The following is a 7,713-nucleotide window of genomic DNA, read 5'->3' on the forward strand; positions in this document are numbered from 1 at the left end:
GGCATGATCAAGGTTGGGGCTGATGCTCACCATGGATGCTGATGTGCCCCCAAATGCCTCTTTCATTCTGCAGGGCAGGTGGTGGCCTTTGGAGCCAGGAGCCAGGAGTTAGAGCCATTCTCTGTCATTCACTAGTGGAGTAGCCTTGGGCCACTGACTGCTTCTCAGGAACCCAGTGTCCTCACCAATAAAATAAGAGTGAATTCTAATTACATATTTAGTAGTTGAATTATTCGTCTGTCCCCCACTGAACTGTAACTCCACATGGGTGGGTACCATATGGATCTAATTCAGTGATGTGTAGGACTGCTTCAGGCCCATCCAGTGCTTTTGGAGGGATTAGGAAAAGGCACCCTGTTGAGCAGACATATTGTGAGCCCACAGTCTGGTGATTGGTCCATGCGCTGGATCTTGGCCCCCACTCGTCTGTCAGCTGGGGGCCCTCCTGTGGTGAGTGACCTGCCTTGGTGTGTATACTCCGTGCTTGGCCTAGGCCTGGCACATGAGAAGTGCTCAAGAAACGTATTGACTAAGTAGATGATTCGGTGGGGGGGCTTAGAAGATGAAGGGACCCTGAGAGGGAACTTGTCCTCAAAAGGAAGTCCTCTGCTTCAGGGTGCAAAATAACATGGAATATTCCAAGTGCTTTTTCTTTTCTTTTCTTTTACTTTATTTTTTATTTTATTTTAGAGAGAGTGAGAGCAGGGGAGAGGGGCAGAGGGAGAGAGAAAATCTTAAGCAGGCTCCATACTCAGTGCAAAGCATGACATGGGGCTGAATCCCATGACCCTGGGACCATGACCTGAGCCAAAATTAAAGGTTGGACATTCAACCACTAAGCCACTCAGGCACCCTCCCCCCACCTCCTCTGCCAAGTGCTTTATTTCCCTTAATTCTTCAGGTACTAGGGATGGTGCCCTCTATAGGAACGGGTGAATCTGATGATCTGGTAGGATGTGCACCCCAGGGCTGAGGGAGCCTGTAAGAAGCATCCTCACTCAGGGAGGAAGGAGCCTGACTTGATAACAAAACCTTGAGCAATCCAGGGAAGTAGAGATGAAGAACAGATGAAGAGTAACTGGTATGTGTGTGTAGGGGGGGCGGTGCTTTCTGAGGAGAGGAAAGAATGGGGTGACCCGAAGGATGAGGAAGAGCCAGACACAAGAAGCATGTCTGGAATATACTTGGATGTTGGATGGAATGTGCAAAAGTCCTGGTGCAGGGGACAGGTTGCTTAGCCTCTTTGGGGAGTTGAATACTGGCAAAACTGGCTAGCCCTCTGTGCATCATTTCATAGACTTTTCATTAATTAGATGCCTTTTGGGATTTTCTACAATGTCCTCCTCTTTCTGAACTTTGTGAAGTTCAAATAACGGAGACATACCCTCACTATAACACTGTCTCCCCGACATGGATTCTGTCTCTTCATGTAAGGCCAGCCTAGGGCTGACAGAGTCATCCAAGCAATACAGATAAGAGTCCCATCTCCATGTGTATTGACTGTGGTATTTGTCAACTCCTCATGGCCTCCTTCTCCATCTGTAAAATGGGGATAAGAAAATCGACCTTACCAAGTTGTTGGGAAGATTCTGCCCTCAGTAATAAGGGCAAATAGTGCAAGAACAAAGGAAAGACAATTCAAAACTACAGGAAAAACATAAAGATGCAGAAGGAAGGAAATATACAAGCACACTCCTTGACTCAGCAATGAACAATATGTAGATGGTCACAGTAATCCTTATGCTTTAAATTTCTTTTTCATGTTTTTCTGTACTGGCCAGAATTGCCAATGCAACGTTGAATAAAAGTACTACTAGTAGGCAACCTTGTTTTGTTCCTGACGTTAAAAGGAATGTTTTGAATGTGTATCACCAAGTATGAATGCTAGCTTAAGCAGCTGTGGGAAGAGTGAAATCTGAATCCTCCAGGCACCTCTGATCTTTTTCTTCCGCAACTAAACAGTGGTTTTCATGCTTCAACCATTCCAAGATTCCACAGTCCCTATGGGATGAAGTTTAAGCCTTTTAAAAGCCCAGAATTCAAGGCCTCTCTTTCCCAATCCTGGTCTTTATGATTTACCCACTGATCCCACTCCAGATGTCTGGACATTCCAGAACACGGTTTTGATGAGATCTTAAATTCTATCTTAGAATAGCTGTTTGATTCCTTCATGCCTGCCTGCTCTTCTCCTTGCCTGGAACACCCTCTCCTTCATGTACACCCACTTATCTTTCAAAGGCCAACTCACCTCTTCAAGGAAACTTTCCTTCCACCCCTCTCTAGCACTTGATAGAAGATTCATTTATAGTCTGAGGACAGAGGGCCCAACACATACCAGGATTTTTAAGTGTCTGTTGCTTAAACAAATCAATGAACCTATGACTAAGACTGTAGGTCACCAAAAGGAAATAAAAGTCCTGTTCTTCCAATAAATCCAGACTGTGCTTTTGCTTCAGCCTCCAAACTCCCACACATGTTCAAAAATGTTGTCTTCTGCTTTATACTTGATCAGCAGTTTGGCTCAAAATAAAATTCTTGAGTCACACTTTCTTTCCTTGCTGACTTTGTAGGTGGTGCTCTGTTGAGTTCTAATGCTGGATGCTGCTGTGAAGAAGTCAGAGGCCAGCCTGGTTTGCCCCCGCTTGTAAGTGACTAGTTCCCTTCTGTCAAGTTGCCCAAAGGATGATGATGATGATGATGATGATGATGATGATGATGATTTATTGAGATCTAATAGCTTTATTAGGACATACTTGGTATTGATCATTATAAATTCATTTTCCTGGGGCTCATGAACTTTTCAATGTCTCCTTTTTCAGAAAACGTTTTCTTATATCTTAGAATATTAGTTTGGTGTATTTTTTTGTTTGCTTTTTCTGTTATGTGTCTATGGTCTCTGTCATGTTCTCCCATCATTTAAGCTTAAGAAAAATCTCTCCATTCCATTTTTCTCACATTTCTCTTTTTTTAAGGTTTTTTTGTAATGCTTATTATTTTTGAGAGAGAGAGAGACAGTTGTGTGTGTGTGTGTGAACAGGGGAGGGGGAGAGAGAGAGGAAACATAGAATTTGAAGCAGGCTCCAAGCACTAAGCTGTCAGCCTAAGCCTGATGCAGGACTCGAACTCATGAGATCATGACCTGAGCCGAAGTTGGACGCTAAAACCAACTGAGCCACCCAGAGGCCCCTCACATTCCTCATTTCCAACCACTCTGCCCCTAGTGTGTTTCAGCAGAGTCTATTTTCTTTGGTGCTACATTCACATTCACGTTTATTTCTGCAATATCATCATTTTCCTGAATCCTTGTTTTATTTCCTTTGGTTGTTTTGCTTTTATTTCTGTGAGCTCTTCTATCTCTTCTCTGTATTCTTGTTTAGTAGAAATAAGCCCTTAATATCTGGTGTATGGTAGGCATTCTTTTTTTTTTAAATCAAGGTGACTGTTTTCATTTTCTAGTGTTTTCTGGCAGGCTTTCATCAAGTCAAGATGAATATTTTGCACCTTTCTGATCATGCTTTAAATCTAATTTTGCAGTCTGTTCATAGACTTACTATATTATAAGGAATTGTTTCCATGTTTTTGTAATTATTTAATGGTGGAACATCATGCCATCGAATCAATGTACCATTATTTATGTAACCATTCTACTACTGGACATTTTGTAGTGTTATAACTTCATACTGAAAATATATTCTATATCATTGGTTTTTTTATTTGTATCTCACTTTTATTTCCTATTTTCCATTGAAGATTGAATATTCTTCCATGATGGAAACCAATTTAACAATAAATTATATTAAAAAAAGAATAAAAGACTGTTACCGGGGCACCTGGGTAGCTTAGTTGGTTAAACCTCTGACTTCGGCTCAGGTTATGATCTCACAGTCCATGGGTTCAAGCCCCACATCGGGCTCTGTGCTGACAGCTCAGAGCCTGGAGCCTGCTTCATATGCTGTGTCTCCCTCTCTCTCTCTCTGCCCCTCCTCAGCTCACTCTCGGTTTCTCTCTCTCAAAAATAAAATAAAGACATAAAAAAAGAGAGAGGTTATATTTTAAAAAATAAACAAGAGACTGTTACTGACAAAAAAATATTCTTTTGCGGTTATTACTACTTCTATTTCCTCACTCAAATTGCTTGCTTGTGTGTGACCTTTGTCCAGCTATATCTCTTAGCAACTCGGGTATTTTTCATTGGTGTGTAAGAACCCTTACATAATATAGAAACTAACCACTTGCCATTTTCCCCACTCCTGGGTGACATTTAAACTATAATAATTTTTCTAATATATGAAATTTTGGTGTTTCATCTATCAGTCTTTGTATCTGTGTTCTCTTTGACTTAGTTCATTATTTATGCAACAAACACTGTGTAAGCACCCTATCCATATGATAGGCACATGGGGAGACAGGGAGTGGGGGCGTGGAGGACACTCCAGTTCCTGATTTCCAGGTAAGTTGGGGAGCAGACACAAGAACAATCAGAGTGTGGCCTCAGTAAGTGCTAGAATAATGAGGATTGTAAAGGCAGAAGAAGTGATGGCAAACCGAGCTAGCTCTCTGCATCCAGTCCCAGTGGAAGAGCTTGCATACTATATCCCGTTTTTGTGTGTGTGTGTTTTATTTTATTTTTGAGAGAGAGAAAGCATGAGCAGGGGAGAGTCAGAGAGAGAGGGAGACACAAAATCCGAAGACAGACTCCAGGCTCTGAGCTGGCAGCATAGAGCCCAACGTGGGGCTCAAACCCATGAACCGTGAGATCATGACCTGAGCTGAAAATGGACGCTTAACCGACTGAGCCACCCAGGCGCCCCCTCACAACAACACCATGACTGAGGCAAGGAGAGTGCGCCTCAGAAGTTTTACAGATGGGAACGATTCTCAGAATGCTAACATGACTTATTTAAGCTCCAGCTATTAGTAAGAGCCGAAGCCTATATTTCGGGTCAGCCAGTTAGACTGTAACAACCATGCTAAACCAGCTCCCCAGGGGCAAAGTGCTGATGATGGTTGCTGATGGCAGTGATAGCGATGGCGTTGCACATCAAGGAAAGCCTCCAAGAAGAGGCAAGTCCAAACTGAGAAATGAAAGATGAAGACAACTTTGCCATCGGCCAAGAGGCTGTGGAGGAATGGCCATCCCATTGTAGCCTGCTGAATCCATGTTTTGTTTGGTTTGAGAAGGAGCAGATTTCCCCCAGGCATGGAGCTATAGCTTTGAGACACCGAAAGTTGGCCAATAGCTTCAAGGAACAGGTGGTTCTTTCCTGACCCACGTTTTATTTGTCTGTTCATTCCCTACAGGCTCCATGTAAGGTGCCAGGGCCATAGAGGTGAGCAAGACATTCGAGACATCTGTCCCATGGAGTTTGTATTCAAGGTGAGAGGAAATAGACAAAAAAGAAGATACCCTGAATGTTTGCTCTTTGCCTGATGGGTTTTTTTTTTGTCTTTATTTTATTTTGAGAGACAGAGAGTCAGTGGGGGAGGGGCAGAGAGAGAGGGAGACACAGAATCTGAAGCAGGCTCCAGGCTCTGAGCTAGCTGTCAGCACAGAGCCCGACACCGGGCCCGAACCCACAAACTGTGAGATCATGACCTGAGCTGAAGTCGGATGCTAAACCGACTGAGCCACCCAGGTGCCCCTCTTGATGGTTTTTAAAATTCCTTTCTCCATTTTGATTATTCCTGGTATCTTGAGTTCCTCCTCCCCAAAGCAGAAGGCTGCCTCCCTTGAAGCGAGTGTGCAGACATGTGACCTACTTTCCTCCAATCCCACTCACCGATCTGAGATGCCAACAGGGAGGTGAGCTCTGTGTGGGGACGGATGCGTACTAGCCTGGGTGGTGGCCAAGGCGGTAATGGCTCTGGGGTCAGTGACGACAGCAGCAGCTCCCCCGTCGGTCAGATTCTGTTGTGTGCTTCTTGGATATGCTCCTGTTTCTCCACCATCCGATAAGCTAACATCCCTAAGTAAATTCCCTTTCTACTTAAACTTGCCAGAATGGACCCAGCTGTGTGCAAGCAAGAATGCTGTGAATGTGCAAAGAAAGAAATCTATGCACCAAGGAAACTAAGAACTTGCGAGGTTAAGAGACTGGCCCAGAGTTCCCTGGTGGTGGCACTGAGATCTGAACCCAGGAGAGTGAGAATCTGGACCCTGACCTCTCATCCTGCTGGAGGGATACCCCACCTGGTGGGATCCGTCCTAGAGGGCTTGCTGGCATCCCCAGAGGACCAGCCTATCTTCCTTCGCCCCCGTTTGGCCAGGGCATAAGAACAAGACTTCCTCCTCCTTCGTTAGGTGCACAGATTATAGGAGCCGGGGATGGAAGCCCTTGCACCTGGGCCCTGGCCAAAGGCTCTTGATCTCCTGCAGGGAGTACTATACTGTCCTCTTTCGTGAGGACAGTGAGATGGTATGTATTAGGATGGAATTGTGTCTTTTTATCTTTTAATCTATTTTTTATTTGTTAAAGATTTTATTTCTTTGTAATCTCCACACCCAGTGTGGGGCTCGAACTCACAACGCTGAGGTCAAGAGTCACCTGCTCTTTCTACTGAGCTAGTCAGGTGCCCCAGATTGTGTATTTTTATTCATGATATATTGTCATACAATTATGTATCCATTTCACAGTCAGAAATAAGTAAGGGGCTAGAGCCTGACCGGATCTGTCCCAGGAAAGGAAGAAGGAAAGAAACAATCCAGGATGTGTGGCCTTGGGGTTGTGGGCCCTCTAGGCCCTGCGTATCTATGTGAGGGAGGCTGATTCAGTGCCCCCGGAAGCCAGATTTTTGCCCTCTGACATCACTGTTAAGACTAGCCTCAGAAGGGGAACCGGGAGCTCCTGCCCACAATTCAGGCCCCTGCTTTAAGGAAATCAATGTCTTGTCCCAGGAGCCAGACAACTCCCCATGAGCACCGAACTGATGGCAGGGGAAGGGGATGTCAGTTGCCCGGAAGGGCCTTATCCGCCGGCAGGGCCAGACTGTTAGCAGCGCGAGATGAGAGGGGATTTTCTGTTAGATGCATTTCTCCGCGTTTTCTAAGGCTGGTGGATCAATAGCTACAAACAGCCAAAATAAATTTCTGTCTTTGCCCTCTGTGCCCTCTGACGGGGGGATGATGGGCCAGTAGGTAACTCAGGTTCCCATCATGTGTTCCTGCTCTCAGAGACTGCTGTCCATGACCTCTCTGGGTACTCACAACAGCCTTCCAAGGTAAGGGCTACTGTGTCTATTTCAGAGATATGAAAACTGAGGCTCAGGGAGGGGACATCATGAGTCAGAGTCCCAGGGCCTCTGTGTATGTAACTGTTTGTTTTTCCAAGTTCTGTTATGACCATTGTTTATTTCGCAGGCTAGAGAGTCATCATGACCCTCTGAGAGGGAAGGTTGCTTGCCCAAGGTCACAGAGCCAGTGAAAGACAGGGCTGGAGTTAGAAGCTGGCCTGTTGGATCACAGAGCCCCTGCTAGGAGAGCTCATCAGCCTGGGCAGGCCTCTGCATGCCTGCCCTGGGATCAATGGGAGGAAGGCATCAAGATGTATATTCCTCCGAGAGCCCCTGGAGGGAGGAGCAGGCTCCTTCCCCATCCGCAGTAGCAAGGGCATCAATTCCTAGCTCTGGAAGGACCTACTCCCCAAAGCTGCTCTATTTTTAGCCTTGAATCCATCAATAAATGGAGCCTAGCAGAGCAGGCAATTCCTGGCTGCC

This window comes from Suricata suricatta, chromosome 8 (genome assembly GCF_006229205.1).
Source record: "Suricata suricatta isolate VVHF042 chromosome 8, meerkat_22Aug2017_6uvM2_HiC, whole genome shotgun sequence".
Lineage (NCBI taxonomy): Eukaryota > Metazoa > Chordata > Mammalia > Carnivora > Herpestidae > Suricata > Suricata suricatta.